A 20,709-nucleotide genomic window follows, 5' to 3' on the forward strand; every position below is an offset into this window, starting at 1 on the left:
TTATGAAGAGGATGAAGAGTGGTTTGTCCAAATGACGTACCTGTGGAGGTATGGGGATGTCTAGAACAAAGGGGACTGGAGTTTTTAAACAGATTGTTTCTCAAAGTCTTGGAGAGTGAGAGGACGTCTGGAGAAGGGAGAAGAAGGGTACTGGTACTGATTTTCCAGAACAAAGGTGATGTAGTAACTACAGAGGGATAAAGCTGACGAAACATACCATGAAGATATGAGAAAGAGTTGTTGAACTAAAGTTAATAAGAGAATTGACAAACAGTGAGCAGCAGTATGGCTTCATGCTGATAAAGAGTGCCGCAGATGTCATGTTTCCTTTGAAAGTGTTGATGGAGAAGTATAGAGAAGATCAAAATGAGCTGCACTCTGTACTTGTGGATCTACAGAAAACATATGATAGGATGCCAAGAAAGTGTGGTATCCATGAGTAAGTCACAAGTAGCAGAGATGTATGTGAGGGTGGTGCTGGACATTCAGTTCAATTCAATTCAATTTTATTTATGAAGCATCAAATCACAACAACAGTTGCTTCAATTCACTTTATATTTTTTTTTTCTTCTTTTTAACCTGTCCCGTTTGGTTCTTTTGCCATCAGAATTATTGTCTAAAGGCGAAGAAAGATGCCCAACGGATTTACTTTACCAAATTGACCATCCCAGCCTTGCCGTAATGGTCCATCTGATTCACCTTTTATTGTTTATTTTATTTTCACTTGCTGAATACGGGACAGACTTGACTGGTGGAAAGAAAGGGAGAAAGAAAGAGGAAAGAAAAAAAAACCTGAGAAGAGGGACGGGGAAAAAGGGCAAAAAACAAAAACCAACAGAATAAGCAGACAAAATGCAAAAATACATATATCGATCACCTGGATCACCTGTTGAGAAAGAAAAAAGAAAGCAAGCAGAAGACGACAAGAGTAATAAACAAGATCACAATGATATATGGGAATATGACAGTAAATACTAAATATTAAACATTATGGTGCAGCACGTGAGATCGACAGCGCACAGTGTGCTTTGAGGTAGGAGCCCAAAAGGGTGTAGTTTGTGTGTGTGATCACCCGTGTGTACACCTGTGAGCATGAACGCGCTTTGTTTTTAAAAAGGTTCCTTCATGTAATGATCTGCTAGAGGGTGTGGGGGGCCACTGCCCCATCCTCAAGGGCATGAAGCAGGTATGGAGGAGATCAAAACTCCAGACATCCAGAGGCCCCCAGAACACAAGAGACCAAGGAAGACCAACAGAGGGGCAGCCGTGCCACTATCCCAGAAAGAGCTGAGGAGAGTCCCAGATGAGGGGTCACTCAGCAGCCGCGGAGCAGAAGCCAGGAGGGGTTGCAGTGACGTGCCCGTGAGCTCCGCCGGCAGCCAACTGTGCCTCAGTGACCGAGCCCCGGGCCGAGAGGCCGAGGGCACCCCATCCCCGAAGTGGCCCGAGCGAGCCCCAGGCTCCGTGCCCCGATAAGCAGCCGCCAAGGAGTGAGCCGGTGGGTACCTGGGCGCCCACCCCGGACACAAAGAACCACCAATGCACCGATGTCTGAGGGCGTCTGCCACCGGCAGGGGAAGTGGTGGGGGAGATGGGCCTCAAACCTTGAGGGCCTGAGATGTCCCCAGAGAGGTGGGGTCTGATACCCAACCTGACATATAGACACAGACAAACAGGCACACACAGATACAAACATCTATTCCCACCCTCATGCTCTCAACACTCACCCAACGTGGAGACAGACATAGAGAGACGCTGTACACACAATCACACTCCCCAAGCATACTCTAAGCCCCGGGTCTAGGTACCCTTGCCCCTGGAGGGGGAAACTGCGCCCAGACCCAGGTGGTGTTACCCTTTTCCCTGCGGTGGGGAGAAGCAGACCGCCCCGACTCCGCAGCAGCAGGGAGGCCCCACATTCCAGACCCCAGTCGGACGGCCAACTCCTCCTCCTAGCCCCCGCTCCAGCAGGCTGCAGAGAACGGGGTGTAGGAAGACTCCAAACCTCCCTCCACCCGCTCATATGTAGTGTTGATGTATGTGTGTTCTAAGGTGCATTTAAAACCCAGGAGGGCATGGAGCTACCTGCCAGAGCAGCAGGTAAGCGTATAGCCCCTCCTGCTAGCCCTCAATGTCTACGTGTATTTAAAATTGAGAGGTGGGCAGCGACTCCAGGGGTGAGGTGTACGCCCTGATGGTGATTGGAATCCGTGTAGCGTGCCCACCCCAAGATCCTATATGTATGTGTAATGAGAGTGTGAGTAATGTGAATGTCTAAGTTGTGGGATAAAATTGAGGCAGAGGCAGCCAGAAGGGGACAGAGGGGGATGTCTCCTCTGCACCCTGGTGACACACCCTACCCCAAGGCCCTGCATGTGTGGGTGATTGTGGTGGAGCGGGAAGAGGGAGGCAGCTGGAGATGGGGAGGGAGGGAAGGGAGGGCAGTGACCCCTCCTGGGGTCAGCTCCCCGCTGACCCCAGTAGGCACCCCATACTCTGCAACCCGCCAGGAAAGGGGGCCCAGGCCCATCCAGACCGGGGCCCAGTGGAGCAGCGCCTCCCGGCCCCACAGAGCCCGGGACAGTCCACCTGACCCCACCACAGAGAAAACTGCACCCACCCCATCATCCACTCATCTTCCAGACTACACAAGACAATAGACGCCCAGGCTGAGATCTTCCTCCACCTCTCCTGTATCTCCCCCTCCTGCAGAGAGAGTTCCTGAAGAGAGGAAGGCTCCTGCAGGATGTGACAACCTCCCCCACCAGTTGAAGAGCCCCCCAGGTGGTTCGATGCACAGGCGGCACCCTGCGCCAGGACTGGGCCCCCATACACCCACCCGCCCACAACCCGGCAACACACCAACCAGGACCCAAGCCCCTGAGGCTTGGCCAGGGCCCCAGCCCAGAGGCGGAGTGCCCCAGAACCTCACGCCCATCCCGGACCCACCCAGGGGCAGCCAGGCTACCAGGTCAGTAACCCACGTCCGTCAACACAGACCCTCCCTAGCCCTGCTGCACGCAGCCACGAGGAAACCGTCACCTAAGAGCCAACAGAGCCCCTAATTGGCCATGACCGCTACCCGGGTTGAGCCCCCAAGGAAGATGCTCCCCGGGAACCCCCGATGCCCTAAGCCTGTCCCTACCCCCACACCAATCACAACAGTGAAGGTGGGACCAAACTAAGACCCCCCACCCCCACTAGGTGATGGAGCTGATCAAAGGAGCCCAGAGCAATTGATCTGATGTGGTGGCAGAGGCTGTATCAAGACTAATGTGATCTAATAGATAATTTCTATATTGGTTAGAATTAAGATTATTTTTATTTTTCCAGTTCATGAGGACTGTTTTCTTGGCTATGCATAGGGCAGTGAAAACCATATGGGCTATATTCTTTTCCGGAGTGACATTATCTAAGCTGCCCAACAAACACACTAAAGGGGAAGTTGGAATGTTACATTTCAGACACTTTGATAAGTCTTCACATATCTCACGCCAAAACTTCTAAACTGGTGGACAGAACCAAAGTGCGTGGATATAATTGTCCGGTGAATTGGTTTGGCAGTGTGAGCAGTTGTTGGTAGACGTAAAGCCCATCTTGAACATCCGATGACCTGTATAGTGCACTCTATGTAGTATTTTGTATTGAATTAATTGAAGACTGGGATTTCTAATTAGATGAAAAGTTTTTAAGCAAATCTGAGACCAGAAGTTTTGGTCAAAGTTTCACTTTATATTTTAAGGTAGACCCTATCATAATACAACAGAGAAAACCCGTCCTCACACTGTCCACTCTCACTGGGGTTCCGGCCTGCGTGCCGAAGAGGGCACTCTTCCAAAAGTTGACAGAAGAGTTTTTCCCTCACCAATTACAGCTAATATAGCGTTTATGTGTCTGGAAGTCAACATGATTGTATGTTTTTGTTGTACAATGTTTTTTTCTATAATGTTGTTTTTTTCCTTGTTTTTTGTTTTTTTGTTTTTTTTTTCATTGGGGTGTACTTTTCGATTTCTGGTTATGTTCAGAGATTAAAATCATATAAGGTCGTACAATAATGCCTTGTAAGGTAACTAAAGTAGTGTCATTTAATGTAAATGGCTTGGGGAATCATATTAAAAGAAGCAAAATTATGTCAAAAATAAAAAGAGAAGGAATAGAAGTTGCCTTTCTACAGGAATCTCACTTACCACAGTTTGAGCATGAAAAACTTAGGAAATGGAAATTTAACCAGTATTCTTTTTGTCCTCAGAGTTCCAAAAGGGGTGTGGTAATTTTAATTTCGAGTAGGTTAAATTTTGAATGCATTCAAGAAATAGGCGATAAGGAGGGGAGGTTTATGTTAGTAAAGGGGTAAACAGGTCTTTGAAATGATTGTCGTAGAGGCACAAGGTCTTCTAATTTTGGGAGGAGATTTGAATGCTCGACTCAATCCATCTTTAGACTCATCAAACCCACACGCCCCGGGATTAAATAAAATAACCAAAAATATTAAATTAATTTTAAAGGATTTAGGGCTTATAGATGTCTGGAGAGAGTTAAACCCCATAAAAACCCCATAAAAGCAGTGTTGGTTACTTGAAAAAAGTAATCAGTAACTAATTACTGAGTTTCCTCTTTCATAAGGAAATGAAAGAGTTATTGATCCCCTTGATGAAAACAACGTTCAATTATATCTTAAAGACGGGAGTACTTCCCCCATCTTGGAATGAGGCATCTATTTCCTTAATAGCTAAAGAAGGAAAGGACAGGCTTGACTGTGGAAATTACCGCCCTATTAGTGTTCTTAACCAGGACTATAAGATATTTACATACTTTCTTGCCAAAAGAATTTAAAATATTCTTGTTCAGATAAATAGCTTGGATCAGACTGGTTTTATTAAGCAGAGACAAACACAAGATAATGTTCGCCGAACATTACGTGTTATTGATTATGTAGTTAAAAATAAAATTCAGATGGTCCTTATGAGCTTAGATGCTGAAAAGGCTTTTGATCGGGTTAATTGGGAATTTCTATACAAAGTTATGGGCAAGTTTGGATTTCATCAATCGTTTATCATGATCATCCAAGCACTATATAAATCACCAAGGGCAAGAATCAAAGTCCACGGGGCGCTTTCTAATTTTTTTGATCTACAGAGAGGGACATGCCAGGGTTGTCCATTTAGTCCTCCACTATTTGTTCTTTTCATAGAGGCCCTGAGTCAAAGTGTTATACAAAGCATTAATATTACTGGAGTCAAGATCATGGGTCGAGAACATAAGATTTCCTTGTTTGCTGATGATATTTTGATTTACTTGACAAATCCAAATATTACTTTCCCCAAGCTGTTATCACTTCTGGAGACCTTTAGCTCACTATCAGGTTATAAACTAAATATATCGAAGACTCAGATATTAACTTTTAATTATAAGCCAAATCAGGAAATTAAGTCTAAAGTTAATTTGAATTGGGAGTTGGAGCAAATGAAGTATCTTGGAGTAAATATCACTAAAGATCTCTCTAAAATATATCATGCAAATTTTAAACCTTTGTGTTATAAAATAAATGAGGATATTAAAAGATGGAACTTAATACCAATTTTAAATTTTGAGTCACGCATTGATACAGTCAAAATGAACATCTTGCCTAGGATGCTTTATCTGTTCCTAACACTCCCAGTTGAAATAACTGATAAACAATTTCAGGAGTGGGACAAAATAATTTCCAGGTTCATATGGCAGGGAAAAGACCACGGATTAAGTACCAAACTATCCAGCTGGCTAAAGATAAAGGGGGGTTGGGGTTCCCATGTTTGAAAGATTATTATGTTTCAGCTCAACTGAGGATCCTAGTGTGTTGGTGCAATGTAGACTACCAAGCAAGATGGAAAGAAATAGAAACAGTTGCCTCAAGAGATTTTCCAATTCAGGCAAGCTTAGGTGATGTGACACTTATTAAAAAACAAATTAATCAAGGAAACCAATGGATTAACTTGCCTTTAAAACTCTGGTTACAATTTCTTAATAAGAATGATTAGAATGAAGAGGCCAGGATCTTAAGATGGTGCGCTTATGATCTTGATTTTTTACCCAATAAGTTAGACGCGAGATATAAAAAATGGGCAGGGCAAGGCTTAATGGCATATTGTATGTTTTATGATAAGAGAACTCTTAGGGACTTCCAATCAGTAAAAGATCAATACCAGTTAAGCAATACGGATTTTTTCAGGTTTCTTCAAATCAGGCATCATCTACATAACTTTATACCTAAGAGAACAGATCTTTTCTCTCTTCCCGTTTTGAATATATTTGTCAAGGCTTACCATGCAGATCCTGGCCTCAAGGTGATTTCTAGACTGTACAAGGGTTTACAAGAGGTTAAGAAGTTGAATACTATCTACATTAAACAAAAATGGGAAAGGGAAACAAATATGGCAATTTCAATTGACATCTGGTATCAGCAGTGTGCCTCTCAGTGGAGAATTTCTAGTTCTAATATATGGAGATGTTTTGGTTGGAAGAGTCTCTGTAGGTTTTTTATTACACCTGCGCAAAGTAAACATTATTCTAATCACTCTAGCTGCTGGAGAAACTGTGGGGCCCAAGGAATAAAACACTTCCACTTGTTTTGGTCTTGTCCATTGATCAACACTTTTTGGGTATCGATTCACGCTGAGTTACAGACCTTTTTAGTATGCAACTCCCCTTTAATTGGGATGAACTTTTGTTTGGATATTTATACTCAGTAAATGTAGATAAAATGTCCAAGCTGTTATATGGTATTCTGAGTCTGGCTGCCCGAAAGACTATTACTAAGAAATGGCTAAGTGTGAAAATTCCATCACTAAATGACTGGCATGAGACTGTTTATGAGGTGTTTAAAATGGAAAAAATTACCTTCTCTAACAGATTTCAATATGACACATTTATTGAGATTTGGGATAAATGGAAACATTACATTTTGTCAAGGAGACTCGATTTTGTTTGAATCTCTGTAATTCTGTACGCCATAATTTTGAACTGCTCTGTGTATATATGTGTATGTATGTATGTGTGTATGTGTGTGTATGTATGTATATATATCTTTATATATATATATATATATATATATGTTAACTAGATGGTACACCCGTTTGTTCATTTTTGATTACTTGTTTATTTTTGTTTATTTGTGTTCTTATAGGTTGTTTTATATTACGTTCCTTATTTAAAAAATGTATTTTCTTTGTTTCTGGGAAATTCTAAATAAAAAAACAAAAAAAACACACAAAAAAAAACCAGAGAAAACCCCAACAATAAGCCAGTGCTTTGGTGATAGTGGGAAGGAAAAACTCCCTTTTAACAGGAAGAAACCTCCAGCAGAACCAGGCTCAGGGAGGGGCGCCATCTGTCGCGACTGGTTTCGGTGAGAGAAGGAAGACAGGACAAAAGACATGCTGTGGAAGAGAGCCAGAGATTAATAACAAGTATGATTCAATGCAGAGAGGTCTATTAACACATAGTGAGTAAGTAAGGTGACTGAAGAAGAGACATGTAGGAGGGCAGTGAGATGGTGGCGATGTGTGCTGTAGGAGTTGGAGTTCAAGGCGAGGTTGTGGACAGACTGACAGATGACGTCAGGTATGAGTCTCTTTGGACTATGATCTGTAGTGAGACTAGAGCAGATGAAGGGCAGCCTGGAGAGGTGGAGGTATGCTCTGGAGAGAAGACGAATGAAAGTAAGTGTGAATGAGAGGGAGGCAGGTGTAACAGATGCAGGGTGTAAAGATTAGTGAAGGTGGATGAGTTTAAATACTTGGGTTACAAAACAACAGACAGTGCACAAGAGAGGTGAAGAAGACATTGCAGATAGGGTGGAGTGGGCGGTAAGGAGTGATTTATGACAGAAGGATGGCAGTAAGAGGTAAATGGAAGATTTACAACATGGTAAGATTAAAAATGGGTACACCACAGAAATGGCTCAGGTTGAGCAGTTTGGAGACAAAGTTAGAGAAGCGAGTCTGAGATGGTTTGCACACGTGCAGATGAGGGACAGTGTATATACTGGACAAAGGATGTTGAAGATGGAGCTGCCAGGCAGGAGGGACTCCAGGATGTAGTGAAGGAGGACATGCAGAGGGTTTTGTTTATTCTGCAGTCACATATTTATGCTGAGGTTGAGTGATTTACAAACAGTTCTCTTGTGTCTGCTAAAAAAAATATTTCAAATGACCACAATGACTCTGCTTTTACTAGTTCTAATGAAGCACAGTCAGGCAACACACCCTCATTTCATCCTACGCTTCACCCTCAGGGAAACCAGAGCAGCAGCAGCTCCCTCTGCAAATCATGTGACACAAGCTGAGCTCATACTGCGAAAACTAAAAGTTAATCCAAGAAGTCATTTCTACTGATATAACTAACTCTCAGCAACACCTGCATCGCGTGACTTCCATGTTTACATACAGTAGCTGCACATTGTGTCCTCTAACCTTTGTGTTTGGTAACATCAAAGGAATGCTAACAGGAAATATCTGATGTCATATCTATCATATTTAATTATTAGCTATTATTCATCACTGGCTCTCTACTGTATGAGCCCACCGTTCATATGTTTCCTTCCTGTGATTTTAACTCTTTGTCTGAGTGTCACAACAAAACAGCAGCTGAAAACAAACCAAAGCTTTCCAAGGTGGCTGAAGTGAAGACTTGATTCACACTGTCCTCTCTCACTGGGGTTAAGTGCACTCTGATCTCAGGTATCACTATGAACAGCTACAGCAGGTGAATACAATTAGATGAGACTTTTTTCAAGTACATCTCCTTATCTTTCCTCATGTGGTGCATTTTCCATTGTTATACCTCTCTGACCTGTCTTCCCCATGTGATGTTTTTGTGTAATGTATGTATGGTCGGAGGGTAAGATGGCAAATCAAGACAAGAATCTCTATCAGTCAGCATTTTCACAGGGCTCACCTGTTCAAAAATCTTTCCAGGTGAAGCTGGTGAAGATGTTAAAGATATTGTGCAAAAATGAGACATCTTAAATGCAAATCAAACATTAGAGCAACAATATATCTGAGATTCATTTATTGATTCCTCTACTGTGAGCTAAGAACAAGAAACTGAGGCTACAGTTCACATGGGTTCACCAAAATCAGACAGTGGAGTAGAATAGAGTGGAAGCATGTTGCCTGGTCAGAACTTGGTGTAACCAACATGAAAGAATAAAACCATCTGTCTTAGTTTAGTACCAACTAAACCGCAGATTCTCATGACGGATGCTCAGCCAACAAATCTGAGGCTGAGATTTTATCTCTGGAAGTGAGGAAAGCATTCACACCAGGAGAGTCCGGTCAGGTTTAGGAAAGCAGTTATGCCCGAGGATGAAGGAGAGGTGTGATGTGATCTCTCATTTGAGAGATCAAAAGGGGGATTGTTGAGAATAGATTCCTTAATATACATCAGAGTTAAAGAGAATATAGTTTGTGATTGCTTGCAACATTATAATATTGCGGTTAATGGGTGTAAGAATACAAAATAGAAAATAGGCCTGGAATGGGAACAAAGAACTGGGGTGCACGGCAGGAGGACAATCAACCCCCACCCCCAGGGCAGGAAGCAAGAGTTACTGAGAGTGAGGGGCAGACATAGGGCAAACCGACACTACCTTAAAAGGAGATGGGGGTCAGGGTGTCAGCACCCTTGGCCACTGTACTAGTGTATTTCCATTGTGGGGGTGTTTACTGTAGGGGGGAGGAGACCAGAGGTTATAAGTGTAACTGTTGTGTGGAGTTCTTTAGATCAGCCTTTAGCATAGGACTGCATAGGAATGCAGTGTGCTGATCTCCAGATGCATCTGTAAGAAAAATGGGTAATAAAAGGATTGTGTAAAACATGGAAACATCTCAGCGTGATCTCTACCAGGACCAAAAGAATCGCAGAGACCGGCATTATCTCAACACTTTATTTGTGCAGCTTATCATTTCTCATTTTATATTGTGGTTCTATTAAGTCAGTATGTGTCAGAGTTCAGTATTCAGGACTGGTAAGTCACGGTATAATTTCACAAGAGACACACGAGCGATTAAAATCTTCACAGCGTTAGCCTTAAAAGGTCTAAAATGTTAGTTTATTTGTTTAGTCACATCACATCCATGATTTCATTTTCTGTTAAACTTTGACTTTGTGTGACTCACAGATAAAGCGCCATAAAGACAAAGATTCCACAGCATGGCGTCCCCTCCCCCACCCTTCCCCAAGAAAATACAAAATATACCAAAGGAATATAATTTATTGTGAACAATAAACTAAACAATGGTAAACTCAAACTTCTGGTTTTACCAATGTTTAATTTGTAATCGCGTCAGTAAGATTTTACATCAGAGATGGAGAATTCATTTATCTTAGCAGCAGTGCAGGTATGAGGGTCATGTTTACAACAGTGTCACATTGCATCCTTTTAAGGCACGATCTGCTCTTTCCTGATAACGTGACAATTATCAGGTTCACATGTTTAAAAAGTGCAGATGCTTGCTTTGCAGAGGTTAATGGTCTGAAGCTAAAACCACAAAGACACTGATGACGTATTTGTTAAACCCCTGCCCACCAAGTTTTATTCACATTTTAATATCTCACAACCAGAGAAATAAGTATCGCTTGTGTAACTGAGGAACTGAAATGATGCTTGAAATGATGCAAATTTTATTTCACGTGGAATAAAAGTGGGAGGTCATAGAAGTAGCTTTGGTACATTTGGTATTCTTCTTCCATATTTAGATTTTTCGATGGGTTTCATTATTGTACCTAGCTTGGGGGTGTCTTTAGAGCTTCTTACTCATGTCTGATTCCTTGCATTGGTTTATTTCCCTTTCATAGTCCTATCAGGCCTCAGCTAATGCTACACTATATTGCCAAAAGTATTCACTTGCAAATCCGTTCGATTCACTTCCAAGGTCACAAGTGTATAAAATCAAGCACTGAGGCATGCAGACTTCTACAAAAATCTGTGAAAGAGTGGGTTGCTCAGTCACAGGTGCTCAGTGAATTCCAGCGTGGTGCCGTGATAGGATGCCACCTGTGCAACAAGACCTGGCATGAAATTTCCTCACTACTAAATATTCCACAGTGAACTGTTAGTGGTATTATAACAAAGTGGAAGTGATTGGGAATGACAGCAACTCAGCCAAGGAAGTGGTAGACCACATAAAATCACAGAGCAGGGTCAGCGGATACTGAGGTGCACAGGGGACACCAACTGTCTGCACAGTCAGTTGCTACAGACCTCCAAAGCTCATGTGGCTTTCAGGTTAACTCAAGAACAGTGTGTAGAGAGCTTCAGGAATGGGTTCCTATGGCCGAGCAGCTGCATCCAACCCTTACATCACTAAGCACAATGTAAAATGTCGGATGAGGTAAAGCATGCCGGCGCTGGACTCTCGAGCAGTGGAGATGTGCTCATGCTTCTCCATCTGGCAGTCTGATGGATGAGACTGGGTTTGGCAGTTTCCACGAGTTCTGTTTGGTCCCTTTGTTCCAGTGAAAGGAACTTAATGCTTCATCATACCAACACATTTTGGACAATTTCATGCTCCCAACTTTGTGGCAACAGTTTGGGATGGCCTCCTGTTCCAGCATGACTGTAACCAGTGACCAAAGCAAGGTTCGTAAAGATGTGTAAGAGCTTGACTTCTCGTCCAACATCGGTGTCTGACCTCACAAATGCACTGGTCAAAAATTCCCCTAAACACACTGCTAAATCTGTGGAAATCCTTCTCAGTAGAGCTGAAGCTGTTATACTGACAAAGGGTGGGCTGAAATCATAATAACTATGGGTTAAGAATGGGATGTCACCAATGTTCCCTCTGATTTTTCATGTGTCTGAGCAAACACACAAACTCCCTGAGCGATCCCTTGGACCACTGTGAGCAACATTAGACGTGTGCACTATGGTCACGCCAGCATCTAATCCATCCAAGTTACATGGTTTATTAAAATAATCAAATTACGGCATTCACATTTATGTTAGACTACTTTTAATTAACTGCTTTAGCCCACTTACAATGAAAATTAATAAAAAATATTTACAGAACAATCAGCTGTTCTGCATCAAATCTGATGCCACACAAATTATTTGTGCCACTCCAAAAATAATTTCTGTCCACTATGAAATAAAGGAGAACAACAGCCTGATACCTGCAGGCCTGACAACAGATGTATCACTCCTGTAACACCTGTAACATTCAGTAGTCGCCTCATTGTTCTGACACACAACAAAACTATTGACTACACTACACACAGGCAGAGTGCTTTCGAGCGTGTTCCTTATAAAACGCCGTTTTTGCCGTTTCTCCGGACAGTAAATATAAACAACGATAGTATTCAGGAAGAAAAACAAACATTGAATGTATTTTTATCATAACTCTGGTTTTACGTGGCCTATCAACACAATTAAAAAACTGGTATAAAGTCCACACTTTTTCCATCAATTGTTCCGTCTGTCCTGCTCACATCTCCAATGGTCATTAACGTGGCTTCACTCCACATCAGCCATGCCGCTTTGCTAGCTAAAACACCGGTGTCGGCACATAAGGACGCTGTCACAGCCTGTCAACGACGTTGATTAGCTGCGTATATACGAATGTGAATCGCATTATTGGCTGGACTGTGGGATAAGGTGGCATCGTTCTAATCCCATACAGGAGCAGGCAGTCACTTACTGACTAACACTGCAAAACTGAATTGTTAAAGTTTGAATTTTAATTTCAATTCAGGTTAGATTTTTTTTTTTTGTGCGCAACGCAGATTTTCTGTGCGCAGAGACCGTGCCAGCAGTGCGCAATTGCGCACGCGCGCAGCTTAGAGGGAACATTGGATGTCACTCATGTTCATGTGCATGTGAAGGCAGATGAGTGAATACTTTTGGCAGCGTATTTAAGAACCGGCTTGTAGGCCTCTCAAAATAATAGTTATCATATTAAATCTGTTCAACAGTGATCCACTTAAAGCCTCCAGAACTGCCCTTTTTCTTTGGACTGCTTTTGCTTTAAAATGATTAATGGACACTTTCAGTTTAGTTTAACCAATCCTCCCAGCTGGTTACTCCACCTGTAAGGAAAAATATGTACCTGTAGCTCACCTGCCCACTCCACCTTCCTGGAATCCTGTCTACCTGCCAGCTGCCTCTCTGAATCACCTGCATGAGGACCAGACAAATAATAATAATTCAATACTCGCTACACTTTTATGATAAAATCTGTAAAGCTGCAGCTGAGTCCAGTCTTTGTTTCTTTGTTTCTTTTCCACAATCAACAGAATGTTAATAAGCACAATCGATGAGAAAGCCTATTGAGTTGTTTTAAAGTGTTTTAAAAGGCAGTTTTACTGTTTAAGAGTTTCTTAAAAGTATGGAAAGTAAAAGTATTCTTAAAAACATGCTCTATGGTAGGCTAATGAGAAAGCAGCAGCATCTACTGTCCAGATAAGTTTTCAAAACAAAAAAGAAAAAAAAACAGCTCAAAATAAATCACACGAAAATCTGTCCCTCAAAAAAGAACAAAAAGAACCCCAAAGAGGTCCCTCAAACGAAGGTACATAAAGACACCAGAGAAAGGCTCAATGACTGATCGTTATAGAGCATTATATCATATCACAGCTACTCCTGTGTATGTAAATGAATGATATAACTACTTTACAGGAATGCAGGTTGTTTTGTCCAAGTATGTGAGCCCTAAAATACTCAATATGTACACAAACACACACACAGACACACTTCAAAGGATTTAGAAGGAAATCCCTTTTAAAGAACTCCGTGATATTTGAAGTATGTCAAAGGCAGCCAGCTGCTGAGCTGTGTGACCAGTCCAAAAGGTCCCGACCAACTGGTTTACTGATTGTAAGGGCTTTGTCCTTTATCTGAACTGTCATTTAGTGTTGTAAGTGAAATGTAAAATGTTTCTCTGTGAAGTGCAAATGCCAAAATGCCCTTAAACAAAGGGCATCCAAAAAACCCTGCCTATTTGATACTATATTTTGCACTATCCTACTGTATATTACTGTATACTACCATTCTTTATCGTATATATTGTATATCTTATTCATCTGTTCCTCTGTCTCTCTTGCTGCTTTGAGCATGTATATGACAAAAGAATTTCCCTCGGGATAAATAAAGTTATTCTTATCTTATCTTATGGAAAGTGTCATTGTAAGCAGGTCTTCAGGGGTCCAGTGTGAGAGGTCCAGACCCAAAGGACTAACCCATCATGCATCTGTGGTCTTTATCTACCCTTTTTAACAACTCATTAATTCAACTCTGCTATGTAGAAAGTGGAAAGAAGGAAACAGAGGAGAAGAACGAAGAAGAGCGCATAGATGGGATTTTGGTGAAAAGGAAGAGTCTGCTGTTTTCATTTAAAACCACTAGAGGGCGCCCTCCCCCGTTCGACGCAAGTGAAAGAGATCATTATACGAGCCTGCAGGAAACATGAACAGAAGCACATGTGAGTTTTAAGATGTTAAATATAAAAACACTGTAGTAATACCGTTCATGATTATGGTATGAAATCCCTGTTACACACACAGAAGCTCAGTCTATCATCTGGTCGGATGATACACAGAAACTCATCACACAGAGGTGAGGCTATGATATTTTGAAAGGAAATCTTTATTAAAACAACAAACAAGTAGTTTATTTATGTGCAGCCAGTATGACCAGAGATGAAAAAGAAAATGTTGGGGTTTTTTTGTATTATTCGGTTATACTTTCGGGTTCATATCTTTTCCACATAATAATTTATAGCTCTGTCTTAATTATAATAACAAATTTTCTTTATTATATTGAATAATAAAGGAGGAGTCAGAGCGTCTTGTAATTTTAAGGTGGTCTTGACCAATAGGCTTCCTGAAGTTATTTCAGGGTTTTTCTTTGGACGTTGGCTGTTTTTTTCTCTCTTTTTTTTCCCCACTCTGTCTCGGCCCATCCTTTGTACCCAAACAGAGAAGAAGAACAACACATGGATGCTGATCATTTTCATTGGATTGGTTTTTGCTTCTTAAAGCACTTAACACTGACCAATGAATAACGCAAGCATTACAAAGACATGTAACACAAGGGATGAACCAGTGTTGTGTTTACAGGTAACAGCTTAGAAAATAATCAATTATAAATCGTATCTTTAGGCACTGTTACTAGCAGCCTGTCACAAAAACTCGTTTATTTCCATTTCTTTAGTTTAATCCATTAATAATAACGATAACACAGTTTGACAATTATAAGATAGTTTTTTACAGATTTTAGAGTGGCTCAAGATTTTTGCACAGTACTTAATATAATATAATATAAATAGAGAACTCTCTTAAATATTTGTGATTTTCCGGTCGGTTGCACAAGCTTATTTTGAAAGTTCCAACAGGAAGATCCTAGCGTGACTTATCACAGTTTTCGGCCCCTCCTTCAGTGGAGCGTAGTGGTGTGCTATACTGCATATTTTGGTATCGATCCGATACCAATTAAATACGGGCCAGTATCGCCGATACTAATACCGATACTTTTCAATAAATAAGGTGGATGCGTCATTGAATTGCTAAATCGCAATTAATTGTCATGACCTTAAGTGTTTTTTGTGATGTTTCCCTTTTTATTATTAAATAGTTAAAACCCAGGACATAATTAGGAGAAATAATTTATTTAAAATTAAATTAAAAATGCTTTATTATTGTGGCGGGTCGTGGTCTGCGATGCCGCTGCAGGTGAGATGGACTCACCTTCACGGCATCTACAATCATGCCTCGCCGGCTTAAAACCTATGCGCTGCTTGTGCTTTTGTTGTTTTTGGCGGTGATGTGTATGGCTGGCAGCAGGAGAGCTGCAGCCGTTGAATGTACTGTCACAGCACCCGTGTGATTAAGGGTGGACAGCGCGCGGCTCGGGGTGAACCGGAGGCTGGCGCGCCAGCGGGACCTGCCAATATGGCAAGCCATTAGTGCCAAAAATCGCCACTTTTCTAATATGCCAAGCTGGAGACGGAGGTCGAGGTGCGTGGGGGTCGTGCAACGCTCGAGGGCACCGTGCTGTCCGCTTCGGCCTCCTCCAACAGAGGCCGGCATGCTGCATGGTCCTGCGTGCCGGCCGTCTGCCCAGCTGCCTGTGAGCCCCGGCTAACTTCCACGCAGCGGCGGCTCCGGGGCTTCCGCTGGAGGCGCGGGCGACCGACAGAGTGGACACTTCCTCGTCGCTGGTCCGGGCCGATTCCCTCGCCTGCTCGCGGAGTGGGGAGTAGGTTCGGCCGGATGACTCCCCGGTCTGAAGCGGGCGATGGGGGTATGTGGCGGGGCGTGTTCTGCAATGCCGCTGCAGTTTTGGTGGTGGTGATGTGTACGGCTGGCAGCAGGAGAGCTGCAGCCGTTGAATGTACTGTTACAGCAACCGTGTGATTATTGTAAGAATAAATGATGCTGCGAAGAATGAAAATGCCATCGGGTCTAGGGTGGTGGCGATCTTTTTTTTTTTTTTTTTTTCTTTTTTTTTAAATCCTAAGTGCACGCAAACCAGTAAACAAATTTAAATAAATACTGAACTATAAACTAAACTAAACTATAATACAAAAATTACAATTCTCAACAACAAAAACAACTGGTAAAAATATAATTAATATATAAACAACTTAAAAAACCCCAAAGTGTCTAAGTCACGTGACGTGACAGCGCAACACCGAAACATAAGAGTGGGGGAGAGGGAGCAAAGTGTGCCTGCTCTTCGCTGACACAGGAGCGGCGAAACGAGCAGAACTCAAAGTAAAGAATCGATCTCACCAGGCTAGTATTGATCCGATACCGATGCTGACTTGGTATCAGTACTATCGATATTTGGATCGATCTGCCCACCACTACTGTGAACGTACGTTAAGTTTACATTTAAGACCATTAAAATTGATTAACATGGGGACAGCGAGCACTCTGCCTCAGCTAATGTTAATGTCATGTTAATGTTACATTTTGTTTATGCATTACTATGTAATAGACAATTGTTTCCTTGCATTTTGCGTCTAATTTTTCAAATATGCGTTTTCTTTTGTTTACACACAGAGGACTGACGAGGCCTTTGTGGAGTATGTTAACTCAAGACGGGAGGATAAGAAAAGCAGCCTTTTCTCGATGAAAGAGAATAAAATGAAGACAAAACGCAGTCAGAGGCACCCGGGACCCAGCTGGCAAGGTACCTGTAGCGTTTATTTCCGTGTTACACCAGCCGCGACTTTTAATTTTTAAATGCAAAACACGGAAAAACATAGATTTAACCAAACTAGCGAATAGCTAACACCGTAACGCACGAATGTAACGCTAATGGATCTTTTGTGAAGTTATTTGATTGTTAATTTGCTTAAAAATAATCTCTATTGAACCAGATTGACTTGAATGTTAAAACAGTTGATATAGGCTCCTTTATTTACTTAGCTTCTAATTCAAGTAAGGATAAACTTGATATAAAACATGCTTTAAGTCTCAAGTTTGTCATTGGAGATCCTAATTCAATCTCTCTTTTTGTTTATGTTTAATCCGTGTCTGGAAAACCTGCTGTAAAACTCACTTGTAAAATGGTTTAACATTTAAGTCTTCTTCTTGTGCTATACTGTTATTCAGGAAAAGGTGGACATACTAGTGACAAGGTGACGCTGAGTCAGGCGAAACGTACATCAGTTCCCACACAAGTCAAACCTTTTGCTGGAAGTGTTTTACCTGGACCTGCCATCAAACAGAGTCGCAGGAACGTTGGAGAGTGACATCAAACAGCTTGGAGGGGTGAGACATTATTTGGTTACGTTCACTGGCTGAAACTTGCATTTTGTCACCTTGCTTTTGTGCTAGCTTAACATATGAACTATGAAGCTGCGTACACACACCGGCCACTCTGTTGGGTACACCCAATCGTTCATGCAAATATCTAATCAGACAGGCTGGTCTGAGTATTTCAGAAACTGCTGATCTAACGGGATTTTTCCACACAAGCAGAAAATATCCAGTGAGCAGCAGTCCTCTGGTCAAAAATGTTTTCTTCATGTCAGAGGAGAATAGCCAGACTGCTCCAAGCTGCTATCAGTAACAGTAACTCAAATGCAATGTGAGTGTGAGTGTGTGACGGTATTTGGGAAAATCACAGAAGAGCAGGTGAGAGAAGAAGCAATCTCATATTCGACCTAAACGTTTTCCTCTCAGGATGGCGTCAGGAGGAAGGCCATGCTGCAAGCCTTCAGTAGACACAACAACCTGATAGCTGAAGCACAGGAAGGACAGGGTTAGTTCACTCTGTGATTCCTGCTTCGTGCTTTTTCCTGACTACACTCGGCCCTGTAGGGTGAAGTGTCCCGTTTTAGTCTCAGATTCGAGGTGCAGCTGACAGGTAGCCAGCTGACCCTCCACACTACATCCTCAAAAGAAACAGGACACCCTCCCCTACAAGCAGTGTGCAGAATAGAGGTGTAGGGTCAAAGCATCATCAATAAAACAATGACTTTGATCACTGGTAGTTTTGTTTCTGTTATTAGACTTGTTGGCTTAATTTTTGTTTGCCTGATTGAGCAAAATGGAGCTGCTACATCCTCCACTGGACTCTTCTGAGCCAGTAAAAATCTGCTTTAGTTCAACATCTACATTTATCTGTTGCACAAAGTCGTTTAGCCCGTCAGCTTCCCTATGGCTGTGTCCCAATCCAGCGACCGCACGCTCCGGAGTATGCATTTTGAGACCTATTACGTCACAGCGACGCGATGACGACTGTCCCAATCCGAAGTGTACTCCAAATGCGCTGTCGATTTCCTCAAATTTGAAGGGTGGTGACACGTGTCACTACCCGATCCGTACCGGAATCGTGTAGTGACAGGCAGCATTTGAAGGAGTCGATGATTTGGGACAGCCTTCGTCACCTGGCTGTGACGTAATTGGCCTTCAAATGCGGCCTCCGGAGGATGCAGCCGACGTTTTGGGGCACAGCTTTGGAGTACACTTCGGATTGGGACAGCCGTCGTCGCGTCGCTGTGACATAATAGGTCTCAAAATGCATACTCCGGAGCGTGGGACACAGATTGAAAAAATGTGACGTCATTCCGGGGTAAAACCGCAAAGGATTCTGGGAACGCGTGGCAAGCGGTACCAGCACACGCAGGCTTTCACATGAAAGCAGTCACACAGCGATAACAAGAAACAAAAAATGGCAAGAAGCTGTTGTATTATTAACTGCAATAGCCGGTCGGATGACAGCCACGGGAAGCCAACGGGTAAAGAGATTGGTTTTTTTTATTGGATTACGTCGTGGAAGAGAAATTGTTCAAGCCATGTTTCCCATGAAACAAAAGCTGACGGATGGCCTGGATTGCAGCCATTTGAAGACCAAATATAACGTCTCAGAACACTCGAGCTCACATGTTAGTCTGCTCCAAGCATTTCCACAAAGGTAAGTCTTCTGTTGTAGTTATTACGTAATTTATCATAACATAATTGTTGATGTAGGTTACAAATAAGTCTTATATTGATTGAATTGAATTCGTTGTGCTATGCTGCTTTGTTCATTGTGGCTTTGTGGGCTAATGTTGTTTAGTAGGAAAAACCAGCCTACAAAATGCTGGAATGCGATCCAGACTGGGCACCCTCTATCAACCTGGGTCATACTGAGTTTAAAGCTGCTACCACAGCAAGATTTGATTGGTTAAGAGAGAGAGCGATATCAAAACAGCCATGAAACGTCCCGCATATATGTGCCCAAGGGTTGTATTAAAGCAATCAAGTGATGAATAACTATTTTCCAGTATGTTGTTTTGCAGTGTTTTTTTTTTTTTTGCATTGTTGATTTTTTTTTTTACCGAAGCAGCTAATAAAGCATAATGGAATACAATTTTGCCTCTTTCTTGTAAGATTCTATAATAGAATGAACCATTAATGCCAGTTATAAATAAAGACAATAAATTGAATTACGAAACACTCATTTTATTTCTATTAGATCTGAAAATGTTGTGTAATACTACAACCTGAAATGACAAATAGATTATCTCCTGTACAGGCAAACGCAAAGGAAAAGAATTTAACAACAGCTGTGAAACGGAATAGTCCAAATCACCAAAGTAAACTGGACCTGGGCTTGTTACAGGGATCTGAAGTTACTAAACATTTTGTGAGTGTATGCACTCACACTTAGGACCATATAATAATAAATATGTCCGTGATGAAAGCTGGGCAGCACGCTAACGTCCTTACTCCACTCTGTATGCTCGTATGGGTCTAACCCTTTCACTCCTTTGATTTTATTCCTCGTCCTTTTTTTTTGCCTTTTCATCAAGTCTGTCTTTGTACGGACCTGCCGTGTTCTCCGTCGTTTTGTACATAATTGTTTTTGGGGCAAATAAAATACAAATAGGGATTAAAACCGCAGAATTAATGATTACCGGTGCTGGAAATACTAGCGCTTGATGCAGTGTTTTGATTTTGTTGCCACGGGTACCCACAAAGCAATGCGCGAAAGTCACGTGGTCTGTCAATCTCGTTCGAAGTTCGAATATGTCCACACTTGCTTTCTTAACCTTTATTTGAATATAAAACATTAACAGTTACAAAGCAGCACATCCTCTAAAAAATAGAAACAAAATTACATTTTAAGTGAATTCCACAGAAACTTTGCAAATGAAAATTAACATTTGCGCAGCATTTCCCAGGCTTTAACTGCTCAGGCACTTTGGTCCTCCAACTCAATCCAAGACGCTGAACTGA

The sequence above is a fragment of the Oreochromis aureus genome, linkage group 11, assembly GCF_013358895.1.
Source record: "Oreochromis aureus strain Israel breed Guangdong linkage group 11, ZZ_aureus, whole genome shotgun sequence".
NCBI classification, from domain to species: Eukaryota; Metazoa; Chordata; class Actinopteri; order Cichliformes; family Cichlidae; genus Oreochromis; species Oreochromis aureus.